Source organism: Patagioenas fasciata, chromosome 2, assembly GCF_037038585.1.
Source record: "Patagioenas fasciata isolate bPatFas1 chromosome 2, bPatFas1.hap1, whole genome shotgun sequence".
Classification (NCBI taxonomy): domain Eukaryota; kingdom Metazoa; phylum Chordata; class Aves; order Columbiformes; family Columbidae; genus Patagioenas; species Patagioenas fasciata.
The window spans coordinates 120,880,456-120,897,658 of NC_092521.1; the positions used below are offsets into that span (position 1 = coordinate 120,880,456).

Genomic DNA, 17,203 nt, shown 5'->3' on the forward strand with positions numbered 1-17,203 from the left:
TATGTGGTGCCCACCCATACACTCAGAATCACCTTACCTACTTTTTTTTTTCCTCCCCTTTTTTTTTTAACATGAGATTACACAGACAACAGAAAACGTTCAAACCCAAGGCCCTGAAATCAATGGTCTTCAGCTGGCAGCACAGAAAGCCAGTTGGAAGAAAGAAACCATGGGTTCTCTCTCTGGGGAGTAAATAAATTCAGTGTTCCCTATGTGACTTCTAGAAAGTTTACTAGCTACCAGAGTCCTGCCTTCGCTACTTGCATTGCTGCTTACATCAGTTTAAATAGGTTACGTGAAGGCTCAATTCAAATGGAACTTTTCATGAAACAGTTGAGCAAAGGCACACTTGTTTGGGCCACTGGCCCATCTGCTCTGCATTCTTTGTGCAGCTGCATTGCAGCATATAAATCAACAGTCCTTAGAAGTGGTTTAATATCTGTTTGTGCTCCCACTGTCTACATCTTAGGATCAGTTCTATGACTATCACAATTTTTAAGATATATTTTTTCCTATATGCCATTGGCCATACTACTAAATTCTCACCAACTAGATTTAGAAGTTATTGGGACAGAGAAGAGCTTATCCTCATGGACAGCAATCGTAACTCTTTTTCCAGCATTCTGAATAAATGGCCAGCCTTTTGTTCCCTCTAAACTACAACAAAAGTAAAAAATCATGAAGATCACCTTTCCCCTATCCACTCACGGGAAAAATCCTGGCAGGAATAAGCTGACCCCCAGGATTTGTATTTCAGCAGTCCCCAGGTACCGTCTGATTTTTGGTACAGTCACTACTCGCACAGAGCAGTCAAGAAGGATTGCAGACCTTGAAGGCCATACAGACAATTAGGAACCTACCTATCAGTGAACTGAAGTGAGATCTCCGCACCTAACTGTTGTTTAGGAACCTTTGTTGATTAATCCTTAAATCCATAAACATCATGGTGAGTTAAGTTAAAAACCAAATACATTAAGGAAGTTAGATTAGGTGAATGTCTTAATGGCACCAGGAGGTATTATTATAATCGTTACTATTACTACTATATTATTATTTACTATGGCCAGCTGGGATGGAGGCCACATTACATTGGTTAGCTGGACAAAATATAGACCTTTTTCTGAAGGACTGCCATCTATATAACAGAGCCCTAACCTCTCATTTCAAACTATGTCCTTTGTCTACCACCCTGCAGCCTAGTCAGTTCCTTCCTTGTATTGGGATTATTCCTACCCAGGTGCCAGAGTTTGTGTTTGTCCTTGTTGAATTTCATAAAGTTTGTCTGCCCAAACCCCAAGCCTGTCTAGGACACTCTGGATGGCAGCCCTGTTGTCCACAGTATGAATGGTCCCCCCAGCTTGGTGTCATCCACAAACTGACTTGTCTTTTTTGGTTTTTTGACAATGTTAAAGGGGAAATGTCCTAACACAGTACTTCCTTCACTCCCAGACACCAAGTGGAACATCACCCACCAACTACTACTGGTTTAGCTCAATTATCTAACAATTTTTTTATGCTTCTGGATGTTGCATGGTACCTAAAAGTGTTTGGGGGTGGGGGAAGTGAGAAGAGGCAGAAATAGCTCCTACACTTGCTTTCAGCTGACTCAGCTAAGGCCTTGGGAAACATCCATCATCAATACATGCTCAAGCTATAGAGATGTGCAGTCAAAAAGGACTGTTAGATCCTCTTTAACATGATCTAGAGGATGGCATTTAAATCTCTAACACCACCTACCAGCAATAAAGTCAGCTGCAGGACAACAGAACCATAAACAGTATGGGTGCAAGAGGCTAAGCATTGAGTGTACCATTCAGTTTTGCCCTCCCTTTAACATGCATCACTGGAGGGAGTATGTCTTCACTGAACAACAATTGCCTTATTCAGAAAATCGTATTTGACACACATATAGCCAGAGGCCTTCTGATAAGCTATGATAAAAGAGCATCCTCCAGCCATCTTGTCTTAAGCTTGCTGTAGAAGAGCCACACCCCATATGACACCACCTGCGCGTCCCACTGGGTGTTAGGCTATTGGAAAGATTCATTCTCATGTAGGTTCTACCTCTCTCCTTCACGTACTTCATCATATACTCTCACTAATTTCATCTCAGCTACTGTGCCTCTTGATTTCTAAGATCAGATGAAGGGCATTTCTGTAAAGTTCTGGTCAAGAAAAGTAGACTTCTCATTTCAGTATGAACAGATAGCTCCAAAAGCATTATTTTAAAAAATAATTTTCTAAAGACCTTACACAGTGATAAATCAGACACGCTGGAGAGCCAGGTGCTTTTACTGACAGTGTAAGTATCTTGAGCCAAATCTTTGTGGTGTTATAAATTAGCACGGTTCCTGAACAAAACTATGCTGGCTGACCAGCCAGACTCTCTGATTGTCACAGTGTAATACAATTCTAAATTGGTTACATCTATTAGTAGCTAATGTTAATCTTTGAACTGATATTTTCTTGTTATGATCCATTCCCTATTAATCTGACACATTATAGCCCTGACTGCATGGAAAAATCAATCACCTTTAATTGTTAATGAATTGTTACGCTGAGATCTATCTGACACAAAGAGAGAAATTATATCCTTCATCCTTGAAAACAGCTAGACATAAGTGAAAAGAGTCATGTGAATCATAGTCATACAGTTCATCTTCTTCCAGAGCACCATCTTTGCCTGTTTCCATACTGCTGCTTTATTGTGTCCTGCTGAGTATCCTACACAACCCATCCATGCAGTGCATCCCCCTACTCCCTCATCTGGGACAGAGTCGTCTCTGACCTACTGCACCCATGAGCCCAAGTGCCTCCTGTCTTTGCTGTGTTTGTGGCAGGCGTGGGATCAGCCTGGAGAAAACAGTCCAAGATTCTTCATCTCTGAGTCTCCCCATTGCTGCCTTGTTCTGCGATCACAGCAGAGTGTGCATGTGTGATTCTGAGGAGTGCTGCATACTGTGCACTTAAAACCGGACAAAGTAAATGTTTGCTAATGCAGTGCATTAACTGAATAAACTCTTAGTGCAGCATCAATAAGGAACAGGATCTTTTGCATCTGTAAAGTGAAAGACTTTGAACCATACCTAAAATTAAGGGGAGAGGGTGGAGGAAAAGACAGAAGAACCAGATTGTAATTTCATTCCTGAGTCAAATTTATCCTTCTTGTCATTTCCCTAGTTTGTGCAGAATTCACTGTGATCTGTCAAAGTCTGAGGCAAATAAACCAAATTTCTATTTCAGAATGACACTATACACATATAGAGTCAGGCAAAGAGGAAACAAGATGCAAGCAGCAGAACTAGAAGGGGATAGCACAACATGAATGATATCTCATGTAGTTTGCAGCAAAACACCTTCCTGGGAACCTTACTCTTCCATGAAAGAACTGGGAAGAGAACCAGTTGTAGCAGATATTCTTCTTTCTCAATCTCTTTGCAAATTGCTGACTTAGAAACAGTTGAAAAGCAGTTGGATGGGCATAGTCAAGTGGCTTTTATGCACTTGACTTTTTTAATTTAAAAGTGTTAATCTTTCCAAAGGTTCAACAGTAGCTGTGCAGGTGGTAGAAAATTAAGTGATTGGTAATTAAGAAGTCCAGAAAACTGCAGAAAGTTTTAAAATCTCAATTGGAACATAAAAAGGTGGTGCTACCATAATCTAAGCTACCTGCCCATAGAAGGGATTTTTGAATATAGATTAGTTTCAGGAAAAATAATGTACATATATATCAAGATCTACTGTTTGCGAACTGATGTCACACCAGAGCAGAAGTTAATTGGTAGTTATGAGCTGTGATGATAATTATCCATTGGATTAATTTACTTAGGGATCTAGGGATTTCCTTAAGCTGTGCCCAGCTGTCTCTCCAACAGATGTACTACAGACTGAACAGGAGCTGGTGGCTGAGCACAGAAAGTATTGCTGACATTCTTCATCCTGCGCAAGTTTCAGATTTGGAGGTCATTGGTCCTAATGGTTCATGCCATCCTCAAAGCTAGGAAAGGGTGGGAGGAGGTCACCTGCTCGCTATGTATAGGTGTTGACAAACAAAACTTCGCAGTCTAACCAGCAGGTCACACTCTGCCCACTTCCCAAAGCTGTGCTGTTTGTCCTTCAAGTGCCTCTTAAGAGTACATAAGGCTTTTGCTTGCTCAGAAAGCCTAGTCACCGCAGATTTAAGAAAACACAGGAGAAAGATGCTGGCTTTCTTCACCACTCTTGGCTCCCATGATATCCAAAACCATTCCCATTGAGTCCCCATCTTCACTTTCATAGCGTTTTTGGGGAGGTCCAAGAAAAGACAAAACTGAGCAGAGATAAGGAAAAAACATAATAGAGTTTAAATCTTCCTCGAAGCACTTTCCATGAATCGGAAGCCTGACAGCTGCAATTAGACTGAACATCAGTAACAGATTTGATATTCCCTAGTGACTGATTTATACCAGATTACAGTACAGGTTCTAAGGCTTATCACATTAAATCTCCATTTTCACAAATGCACCTAAATACAGAAATTAGATGAGCTAAAAATACTACAGAAACAAGGGTTATGAATGAAAGCAAAAGGGCTGCCAGCAATTCAGTTAGTTCTACAGCAAATGCTTCAGCCACAACATTGCCCTGAGTAACCGACCTGCCTTGCTCTCAGAGGCAACAGCTCACTGAGGAGTGAAACGTAATGTTTTCATACAGTTTTCTGCTAAATTCTGAAACTGAGACTGAAGAATGTTAAAAGCAGATTTTATATATATATATATTTTTTTACACCTAGGCAAAACAATCCAAAGCTAATGTAAAAAGAGAGAATAAAGACTATAACATCGCAGAGGGCTAAGGTTTCACCTAAATGAACAGGTCAAACTGACAAAATCAGGAGAAACCCACTGGATGGATATATCCGTACTGCCAGGGGAATAATAGCCTAGATCAGATACTTTGGATTACAGAAATACTATTTTCATGCATGTGTCAGTACTTTTCAAGATGTGATTATAGTCTTCAATGATACAGAACTTAACAGTAAATCAATAAAGTTTGGCAATCTTTATTTATTTATTAATCTTATGTAGCTTTTAAATTACGTGACAGAAATGCCCGAAAAATGCTATGGTCATGGAGGTCAGTTTTTGCCCACTGTGGAGGGAAAATTAAAGCAGGTTTTATGAGAATTTGCTTCCCCATAAAGTACATTGCAGCTGTAGGGAGCTTTGAGAACAGTTGGCCTGTGAAACTGAGTTTTGGTTTTATATGCAAAATAAGATAAAAATTTCACAGAGGTTTTTTACTCCATATTCTTTATGAACAAGCGTGTCACCTGATACAGGGTAGGAACACTGACTTGGAAGTTCTAAGTAAAAACTGCCTTTCCATTAATGACTTATGTAGTCCCTATTATAATAGATGCTTACTCTGGATGGTGTTTTTAGTTGTTACAGTAAGGCAAAGGAAAAATGAAAATAATGAAAACTCGTAATTTACACTCCAATAAACTGATGATGCCTCACACCCATGAGAAACCAAACTGTGAAATGACATGATTCAATATAGGCCAGCAACCTCAGAATTAAGTGCTGTGGAATCTTCCCTAAGCTCTGCCACTGACTCACTCTATGTGCCCAGAGATGTTGCCTCTTAGTTGTCTTTTGGGTAACTATAAAGTGAAAGTACTGTCATGTATTTAATTTTTAGCTCTGCAGAGGAGCAATAGATCAGAAAGGTGCTGCTAGAATTATTTTTCCACTTCAGTAGTTGTGAATCATAAATTATGAAACACGAAATATGAAGTGGAGAACAGGAGTACAGACCAAGTTGATTTAATAATACTTCTGTAAAAGGTGAGCTTACTCCCCTTCCCATCCTTTTTTATGTGTTTTTTTGTTGTGGTGGTTTTGTTTGTTTGTTTGTTTGTTTGTTTGTTTTATGTCTGCTATATTGGAAAATTCTTAAATTGGAACTGTGCATGAAGAAGTGCAAAAGTCCTGAAGGCCCCCCCCTGCTACCTCTATACTAACTACCAAAAAGAGACTTGAGTCAAGCTGCAATATATGGTCATTTGTTTTCTGTTAAACATTTTTTGAACATTAAGTGTACCTTTGGCTGCCAAGTAGGGTATAGGAGATTTGTGAAATGAGTACAAAGGAAAGATCATTTAAAAATAAACACATACATGATGGTATTCTCAATTTAAAACTGATTCAGATCAAGAAATCTGATTTTTGTATAAGTAATAAATAAACTAAAGACCATGCAGTTCCCTAGGGAAAATGGCCTGTTATTTCACCAAAACGTTTCTTGATGGCACAACAGGAAGGGCACAACTGACTGGTTGTGCATTCCTCCTGCGTCACCATCTCTCTGCTTCCATAGATGAAACTAAAGCCTGGTTATGGCATGCAAGGCAACACACAGGGCCAGACTCTGAGCTACAGCAAATTAAGAATATATTCACTGATTTAATGATGCTGTCTTAATTAGGCAGGCTAATGTTTTGGACTTTGACAGTCTTTTAATTGCTTTGGGAGCCAGCAAAGGTTTGGCCTGCACAGTAAACATGCCACATCCATCAGAGGAGCCTGCTGACAGTAGAAAGTTGATGGCTGTTCTTTATTTTCCATCCACTCCTTACATTTTCTACTACAAGACTAGATTCCCTCTTAGCAAGTTTTCCTGAAGCACTGTGCTTTCATGTATCCCCAAACTGTTAATGAAGCAGCTGGGACTGCATTTGGAAAAATTTACAGCTTTTTCCTCATGTTTGTCCATGTAAGAAACAGCAATAGTAGTACTAGTAACAATATGAAGGCTTACTTCCTATTTATCTATTTAATTTTACTCATAACTTCTAATTTATATTTTAATTTAATTTATATTGTATATTTATTTCTATTTCTTCACATAATTATCTTATTTATATTACTTGGCTAGTTCTAGAAGGCTGGTAACATTATCTAAGCAAGTCTTTTATGTAGGCCCGGGTTCCACTCATTCCTCAAATTTATTTACCGAGAAAAATCTTGGGAGTTTTATTAAAATTTTAGATCACTTGTGCATATGTCATTATTAATGTTGTTTACAGGAAATTTCATAATTAATTTCTCAGAAATTTTATACAGAAGACAGTTGCCTGGAGCAGAAATCCCCCCTTGCAGGTCAACTGATAATTACATTTAGCAAGGAGAGTGGGTGGGCTTGATGAGCAGATGGATGGTTGGATTTTGGCAAATCTTGTCTCAAACTACCACTGAATTGTTCAAAACAAAGTAAATTGAGTTGGAATTCCAATCTCATTTCATAAATAAATAAGTAAATAAATAAAAGAATTAAAGACTAGCTTTTGAAGATATTTAAGCACAGGTAGGTGGCCAAGTTCACAACACAGAGACCACTCATATTACAAGATTAATAAATGTTGCCACTCCATAGCTAATAATTGCTCCAAAACCAGCAGCTCTGGCTGAAGTCACAGAAACCTTGAGGCAAAGTGAACCTTCAGAGCCTCAAATTCAGAACATGAACCAGTCAAGGGTAGGAGGGGGCAATGCTCACCTTGCCAAGGGGACAAAATCCCACCAGCCTTCTTCCGAGGACACCTCAGGTCCAACACCAGCCAGATCTCACTGCAGAAGTGTTATGAGTAGGCAGCTGGGCACTACAGCATCCACACAGAAAACAACTACACTGAGAGGAGGTAGAGAGACATCTGCTACAAAATGGGGTTCTTCCACAGTTTGATAGTAAAAACCTAATCATTGCACATGCCAAGGGAAAAGTATCATTGCTAAGCACACAAAACTGATCACTCAGCACCTCTGCACCTCACCTTACTTTGTCAGATAGGTTTGGTAATGTCTTGCTTCCAAGTCATCCATTCTCCACAGCTTACTTCCTAAGGGCACTGGGAAGAAAAGACCTGCCAGTTCCAGGTCTGAAAATCCCAGGAGCTAGCAGGTTGCTTTCCAAAGTCTGTGCCAGAGTTTCCAAATCCCATGCCCCCAGTAAAAATATCTATTTCTTCCTACCACTAAAAGGCAAAGACAAATTTCCACAGGCAGAAGCACAATAGAAGCAGGGTTCCAAGGCAGGAGGAAGAGCAACGTTCACTGAGATGCTAACAGGCTGTCCTCTCACATCGCCATTTGACCTGAAGCAGCAACTAGAGGAGCCATGGAGCAGCCAGCTGAATGGCTATATGATAAAATTCTTATATCTGGATGATAAAGTTAACTTCAACTTAAGGAAAGAAGATCTGTACCTTGGAGAGAGAGGTCAGGAAAGCCTCAGTTCTGCAAATGTTTAGTCACACATTTAAGTGTACGTTCCCAAGAGCTGCTTTTGATTTGGTTCCAGCAAACGGAGGGACAGACAAACTCCTACACTCACCCAGCTGAAAAAAAAAGTAACCCCTGGCTTATTGCCCTCCGATTGAACAGTGCAGGGAGAGTCAGCCAAGTGACCTTGCATTCCTCACTTGCCTATATGGTACACAAATGCATGCTTCACAACTGAGCCTTGAATATTATGTATCAAAGAGAAGTGGGTACAAGAATCAATGTATTCTGTAGTGCAGGCAACTGGGCTGTTCATCTCTCCTCCTTCATCATGAAAAATGGAGGAGTCTTTTCCTCTTTGGTCATTAATTCATAGGTCAAGTCTCAGAATCACCATCATGAGTCTGATTTTATTACTCCAAATGAGTGCCTCCTACATGCCTTTCCCCATGAGTTCTGGCCTATAGATGTGCAATTCCCAATGAAATTAATTAAAAAATAGTTTTGATAAATTACAGTGACTGCATAAATAGATTGAAAGAAACTTTCTCACTTGTCTTTTAGAAGGAGAGACACAATTTTGCTTCTGTTTTCTAAACAACCCACTTTCAGAACTCACTCACATAAAATCCTTTGTAAATATGAGAACTACTAAGCACTGTCTTGCTTTTCAGATACATAGTCCAAACACAGCTGCTATGTGGGGACACCCATGGTCCTTCACCTTGTGACACCAGTGGAGACTGTTGAATTCTAAACACTATAATAGTAATCTTAATAACCATCCAGTCATTTACTGCAGACAACAATACAAGTCTGATCCTCTGCTAATGAAGATCTGTCATGGTGGTGAGTCTGAGAATGAAGAGGTCAAAATATCTGCAATGTGTTTCAGGTAAGGTGGCAAGATCTGAACTTATTTTGATAGATGGCTACTTGAAAAACACTCCAGACAATACAGAGTTGTTCAATGGTGGAAACCCTTCTGGACACAAGTGCAGTTTTATCAGCTCATAATGTTCTCTGCTTAGCAGGCCGTATGGAGCACTGGCACAGTGGGTACTGCTGCCCAAGACAAGGACACAGTCACTGGGAGAGTGCCTGGGGATGCAGTGACTTTTCATTCATTTGGTTGATTCTTGGCTCCTTAGCAACTCTGAAGCCCCAGGCCTTTTTGCAGCTTCACCATGTGTACCCTTATTAGCAATGCTCAGTAACGTTCATACTGTGACAGCCTCCAGCAGAACCTGAAGCCACTTCCTCCAAGCAGAATCTCTATGAGAAGGCAAACACCACAAGAATTGCTTACTGTTCCCTCCACTTGAAAGGAGTTCTGTCTGATTTTCTCTGTGGAGAGAATAGAAAGATTTCATTATAGAAGAGATGAGGATGAGGAAAAAGGCTTGGACATAAGCAAAGGACAGCTGTTTTAATATATTAAGTCTGAACCAGTGCTACACCTTGCACAGCTCTTCATTACGTTTGGTATCACATCATACCACACCACACTGACTCTCCCAGCCTGAACATCTACTCTGGTGGGGAATCAATACTATTTTGAACATAGGGATTTAGCAAGCAAATACTTCTCCTCTCTCCAAATCACTTTATCACTAATGATTAATTTTGGAACCACTACTATGAATGAACAGAAGTATTCGAAATAGCCATAAAGTAAAGCTTCAATTAAAATTTTTAAAAATTCTGTTTCCATTTCAACATGCAATTCCTCTTAGCAGCTACATCACTGTTGGTAGACACCACAGAACTTCACTAGCACCAGAACTAGTTTTACTAGATTATATAACCTGCTCTTTAGCTGACTGAACAAATCTGTAGAGGCATTTTCTAATATTTATGGAGGAAGGAGAAAAAAAACCCTTTTATTTCTCACATCCATCAGTCCTCAAGACACTTTAATTATGTTTGCCTTTACTTTTTCATTTGATGTTGTTAGCAATTTACCCTCATTCCAAACCAATTTGTGTAGTTACCTGGTTCAATGTGAAGAATGAACAAACCATAAGGCCATTGGCATGTTCTGCCTCAAAAAAAAGACGTATGTATTTTTACCTGTGTCTCCTCTTGTGGTTTTTGTTTTGTTTGTTTGTTTTTGTTTTGTTTTCTGACAGTGCCTACCTCATACCCACATTATGCTACTGTTCCAGTGATGCACTGGATAGCAGTTATTAGAGAGTGGGTAGAAACAGAAGATGAAGACTCCACAGCTGAGCACAGTTCCCCTGCTGCAAAAAATGGAAATACAGGCTGCCTTTCCCTCCCCAGCAGTCACATCAGGGGGTGATCTGCATAAGCAGGTCCAGAAAGAGGAGTTGAAATTGTGGCAGAAGTAGAATTTATTTTCATTACATTTTGCAAAGTGGATCTAGAGGAAGCTATGCCACTTGATGAAATTGGCAGTTGACAATTTTCTGCTTGGGTCATGTTATATTTAGCACAAGGATGATTAACAGCATCATTAAATTGGTAGGCCATTTTTCACCAACTTAGAGGTGGTTTTGTAGGCCTTGATGATGCTAATTGAAACCTATTGTCTGGATTCCTACCTGAAATAGTATTTCCTTTTTTTCCCTTGTCTCTACCTTATTGCAAATTGAATACCAGCCTAATGGTTTGTCAGGTCACACTGTCCTGCCATAAGGGGCACTGAATTTTGATTTGCATTCCACATTGACGGCGTCATGACACAGAGCCTACCATCTTGTCTTTCTAAAAATGTCTGCATCACAATTCAGTTTGTTGCTATTTTTGTTATGATTTTTTCTAGTTACAGATAAGTTTTTCCTTCTCTTCCAGAAGGAGGGGGAGAGAGCGGGCTTTTTGCTAGTACCTCTTTACTCTCGGGTTTTGCTAAGTTCAGCAGCCTTGCTGAAAGGCCTGATTTAGCTCTTAGTAAAAACAATGGACACAGTCCCATTTCTATTAATTGTTACAGAAGACACGCTACCACATTTAAAGGTGGTAAAGATGTGTATTCTACTTCCCCCCCATCAAGAAACACCAGCTTGAAGTATATCAAACTTGTTTGAACTGCACTGGCTTCCACGTAAGTGGTATTGAGACTTACCAACTCAAACTTCTCTAAACCGGCACAGAACTACTTTACATTTCAGTCTCCTGATGTGATACGTGAAGTCGAATTTCATAGCCCCAGGCACCTGCAGAAGGCAGGTCTGAAGTTCGCATGTCTGAAAACTTCCATAGACTTCCCAGTAATGTTAATACAACTATCTTGTTGTAATGGATACTGGTGTGAAACCTGTGCAGCAGAAATCCAGAAATAAACAGGATGCATAAACATCACGACTATTTGAGTTGTTCCTATCAAATATGTTCAATATTTTAAAACTTTTTAAAAAATAGCCTCCTTATCTTATCACTTCCCTGTAACTTACTATAAACTATTCTTCCAGTTTGTTAATTCTGAGTCTACCTGCACTCAAAATGCCCAGAGCTTGCAGTCCCACAAAATAGCTGATTTTAGGATTCTTTCCCCTTGACTGAGCTGTAGAACACCTGTAGATACTAGGTATTGCACAAAGCAAGAAGAAAGAACAGGATGTAATCTGTGGTGGGTTCTTGTTCTATAAGCTGAACAGCTACTTTAAAAATGAGGTTCTTTTCACTCCTCCTTTATATAATTTTCCTGCTGGGCTTTTTCTTTTGCTTGCCGCATGTGGTATCATTACATAACATTTTACTTAGTAAAGTTTTTCAGTAAGTCTTCTAACTTCTAGTTCCAAAGCAATCATAACCCCTTGCTTTCTAGCTTTTAGGTGCCAGTAGCAGCAAAATACTGCTATGTTTTCTCATCTCCTCTCTTCCTGTTATCATCCAAGAGGGCTACAGTTGAACTGCCATACTCTAGAGTCATAGAATCACAGAATGTCCTGAGCTGGAAGGGACCCACAAGGATCATCGAGTCCAACTCCTGTCCCTGCATATGACAACCCCACAGTTCACACCATGTGTCTGAGGGCGTTGTCCAGTCTCTTCTTGAACACTGTCAGGCTTGGGGCCGTGACACCTCCCTGGGGAGCCTGTTCCAATGCTCCACCACTCTCTGGGTGAAGAACCTTTTCCTAATGTCCAACCTAAACCTCCCCTGGCACATCTTCCTGCCATTCCCTCACGTTCTGTCATTGGTCGCTAAGGAGAAGAGTCTTTCCTCAGTCTCCTCCAGGCTGAAGAAACCAAGTGACTTTAGCCACTTCACGTACGGCTTGCTCTCCAAACCCTTCACCAACTTCGTGGCACTCTTCTGGACACTCTCCAGTAGCTTTACATCTTTTTTTATACTGTGGATCCAGAACTGCACAACTGTTGTTGGTTTTACTTGCCACCGTCTCAAAAAAAAAATCTTATTCAGAAATTAATTCAACTCAGGCAGGAAAATCCCATTTGAGTGTTGTATTTTTCTTTTAAGTTTTTCTGTCACTTTTGTCTGTCTGCTTTGCCCATCCTTGAACCCCTTAGGAAAAATAAAGCTGGTCCCTGTGGTAATGGAACAGACCCCTGCACTGCTAATCAAACAGAATAATCAATATTAAAATGCAATATTGAAAGGGCTAATTAGATCATTACTACCTAAGAGGGTAACCTTTCAGTTTGATGGCATATTGCAGATCAGCAGGTCATAAGATTAAATGAATTATTCATATTAACAAAACAAGTCAACTAAGGAGAGAAACAAATTATTTTCCTAAATGAATAATCTGAGCATCACAGAAGCCAAATTGATGCATTCCCATTCAAAGGCATGAATTTAAAACAAATCAAACCAATCAGGGCCACTCTGAAAAGAACCAAATAAACGAAGCAAGTCATTTTTCAAGCAGAAAAGAACCAAAGGCACTATTATTCTAGGTGACGGTGCTGTGATCTCATAGAGAAGCTGACATCCTGATCAGAGAATTAGCAGCAAGGGAGATCATTAAGGAAATTCATTATATGGTTGTGATAGCATCTCCTGAAGGGCTCCTCTAAATCAAAGTGCAATGTACTATTACACAGTTAAGGCATCCTCCCAGCCTCAGGTCTCTTCTTGCTTGTGCTTGTCATCCTTAAAATTTAAGCGACTCTTACAAAATTATAAAAGTTACAGAGTTACACTTCTGTTAAAAAGTGCATGTGTTTACCAGTGTCATAAGATTTGTCTACAGGCAGACGAAACAAAGGAATGTATCTAGCTACTAAGCACAGTGGCTGTAGAAATCACAAAAAATTTGGGAAGGGTGAGAAAGAAAATGTCAGTCTCCCACATTGCTTAAACCACTGGACACAAGGCAGAAAGCTTAACAAGGAGCTGGCCTGGGACTCAGGGTTCCAGGAAATGTATGAAATACCTTTACTCTGCCATTAATAATACTACCACAGGGTTGATTCACAGCATCAGCTGGATACCAAAGTTTCATGCTGCCCTGATGAATGATTGATGGAGGACTGGAGATTACACAATTCTGCTGGTTTGTAAGTGGAGAGAGCAAAGCCTGTAAATTATTAGACATGAATTTCTGAGTCCAGAAGCTTAAAGGAATCACCACCTTTTTAACTACAAATTCAATGCTGTCACTAATATTTTTCCAACTGTAAAGCTAACTTCACTGTACAACCTCTTGCATAATTTCTATATCTCTTCTTAAAAACCTCTCCTACATAAGTTTCTTCACAGTCACAGAACACTATTTTATACTTTAAAAGAGACATTAAATACATCTGCAAAAGATAGCCTTTCGTCACTTTCATCTTATGCAATTCACGGAAGACTTTTTACTTAAAGCAGTTCAGTCTTCATATGTTCACATCTCTTCATGATCATCTCTGCTCTGTGCCTGACATACCATACAGGGTTACCGCCTTCTGCTGCCATCTTTTCAAGTTGTGGGCATCTGCCTTCAGCCTCCTTCATGAACACTTCATGACGTAAAAAACCTTATTTACATTTGGATTATTAATTGACACTTTTATCTGTCTCACCTTGCAAACTGTCATTTCTTGTTGCCTGTCTCTCTGACATCTCACTCAGCTGGCTTCAGCTCTTCTTCACCTTCTATACACAAGCTCTTATTCATAAACATCCAAACAGTAACATGACAGCTGATAGAATTGCTCTCTTCACCAGGGGTGGTGTGCGTCAGCACTGCAGGACTTAGAGACTTAAAGGCCAAAGGAAACTTTATAAGTAACCTGAATGATTTATCACATGGCAAAATAATTCTCCAGAAGAAAAAGAATGCAATAACAGCTACTTTAGATTTGTTCAAACCCTGAACCTTATATACTGTCTGCAACACTGGCCAACTTTGAACATCCAGGGAGAAATACAAGAACCTGGCAAGTATATGAGATTATTCCCAGAAGTATCTGCATTAGTCTACCACTGTGATTTTGACTAGCTTGAAAATCTTGCAATGTTGAAGAAAGGGTTATCTTCCCCTAATGCATGGTGTTACAGGATCATTTATGAATCTGGTTTTGTGACTTTGAATTTGAGAATATCTTTTCTAGATGGTCTCATAGAAAAAGTACTTAATGACATTGCTATTTGCTACTTTTTCTCTCTCTGTTATCCTCTGGCCATGAGAATGATTGAGTTAATAGATAATTCAGTTTCCAGTGACTATACCAGCCCTGGAGGTTTATGAAAAACATAGTGTTTAAATCCGAAAATAAACTTAAATCAGAAAATAAAATGAACTTAAATCAAAAAAGCAAATTAAATATAATTAAATAAATACTGTCCTTGCAGTAGACTTCTTGTTTTGATTCAGTTTTAAAGACTATTACACCCCACATGCACAATCTGGTAAACATGAAAGGACTTGTTTTTTGTACAGGCGGCAATACTTCAAAGATAATTTCTATATTATTGCATGATCACATACAACAGGACACACAGATAACATAAGGAATGCAGAGGACACCAGTGGCAATGAGCAAAGGTCTGGGCTTCTGTATATCCTCCATTAACTTTGGCTACTGTATTTGCAAAGAAGAAATCTTTCCATTTGCCCATTTGATCACTCATGCACAGACCCATGGAGACTGTCAAAGAGAGGTAAAAACTTCAATCTTTCTGTTCTGTGCAGCAGAGAATAAAATTCTTCATGTTGGTCTCTAACATTTGCCAACATATCAAACAAATATACCAAATAAAATTTTGGGTACATGTCAGTATTCAAGCCAGGAACTCACTGTGTAACTGTAAGGAGAAGATACATCCATCATGAGTAGAGCTGACTGGAAGAGGACCAGTGTTTTTTAGTGGAAATGGAAGGGTGTGAAGAGAAGAGGGTGGAAACTGTAACTCCCTTCAGTTAGTTTTGGCATTTAAAACTACCTTTTCTTTAGGGATGTATAAACTATGGTTCAGTTGCACAGATGGCAACATTCAGCACTAGCAGTGTTTCTAGGTATGTATTTTCAAGAGGTAATTATCAGGTGCCAAAGTTCCTGATGTAAATTACGTCCAGGCTGCATCTGAGAGTGGGACAGCTGCTTTATACTCACTCTTGCCCAAGAATTACCTCTTTTGCTTGAGGCAATCAAAACTTCCTTTCTCCTCATAAGCAAGCAGACAAAACTGGGCAAAGACACTTCTTACCCCTGCTTTAAAAGCAGGTAACATTGTGCTGAGATTATGAAGAGGTTTTGGTAGTCTTTGCATAAAATACAAAACAATGCTGGCAACACTGAAAAAAGCTCCAAGTGAATACCTTTTTGCTTCCACTATATATAGTACATTGGATATCAATACTTTCTTTTAAAAGGTACAGAGTGCTTTTTTATAGTGTTCCCTTTGCACAAGGGCTGTAGAGAGTGTGAAATATTATAATACATTTCCCACTACTAAACATCCTTTTATTTAAAATAGCAGTAATAAGTGCTTTTCAGCTTCTGATGTGCCTGATTCAGTCCCAAGACTGCAAAACAACTGGAGCCCATCACTCTCTTGGTAAGAGTTTTGGAACTGTCTGTAATCAATATATATAGATTTAAATATAGTTGTTGATGGTTCTTTGGAACATTAAAGTGTCTGCTTTGAATAACACTTTTCCCTTTCCCACTACGCTCAAAGTTACAGTCCAAAAGAGAAACGTCACCAGCTCTTGTATGATCAAATAAGCTGAGGGAGAACGCTATGAGAGACTCTTCAGTTAATAATCCCTTTCGTAATGGAGACGTAAAAAATTTCCTGTTACTACTTGTGAATGCCCCTTAAGAACAAGCCAACAAGTGCAGCACTGTATCAGAAAGGAAACAACAAACTGAGACAGAGGTGCCGCTGCAGATACATCAGCTTGTGTTACAGCTCTTAGGAATGCTCTATTCCAGTAGAGTGGAGAGAAAGGAATTGTGTACTGATGCTTGAGTTGATTAGAGGGAAAGCCTTGGGGGGTAATGGCACCCATCAATCAACCAAATTCCTGCCAGTTCCTTGGAATTTCATGAGCCTCATAAATAGTGAGTGAAGGGGAGAAGCAAACTCTCAGCACCTGTGTGAGATGAGATCTCCTTTATGTCAATGTAAGCACACAAAACTCTGTGCTGGGTGCTACATGAACCTGTAAGAGGAACCTGGGAGAGAGAGAAGTTCCCAGCTGACAAAGCTGCGCCTTGCCTCCCTGATAAGCAACATCTCTTGATGATTCCCTACTGGCACCTACACTCCTAGTATGGGAAAGAAAACTAATATCTGAAATCATTGTCATTGCTGGCCCTGATTTAATGCATTATCTTTGTGGTGCAGTACTAACCCCTGTAGCATTTTCCTCTGCAGTGATTTCTCATGCTCTTGTAACAGGCATTCCCTCCTTTTTACAGGCAAACAGTTCCATAACCTCAGAGATCCTACTGTCACTACTGTTTCCCTTATTCTTTCCATTTTGGACAGACCACACTAGGAGAGAACA

At 39.6% G+C, this 17,203-nt stretch overlaps 1 long non-coding RNA gene across 1 annotated transcript in view; it reads right to left on the reverse strand.

Annotated features, from left to right (window-relative positions):
• The window catches only part of LOC139827422 (uncharacterized), a 52,350-nt gene extending 37,945 nt beyond the window's left edge, over positions 1-14,405 (reverse strand). The window contains exon 1 of the long non-coding RNA XR_011737958.1: positions 14,268-14,405. This is a non-coding gene — a long non-coding RNA (uncharacterized lncRNA). The remainder of the gene's footprint in view (positions 1-14,267) is intronic.
• Between the last annotated feature and the right edge of the window lie 2,798 nt (positions 14,406-17,203).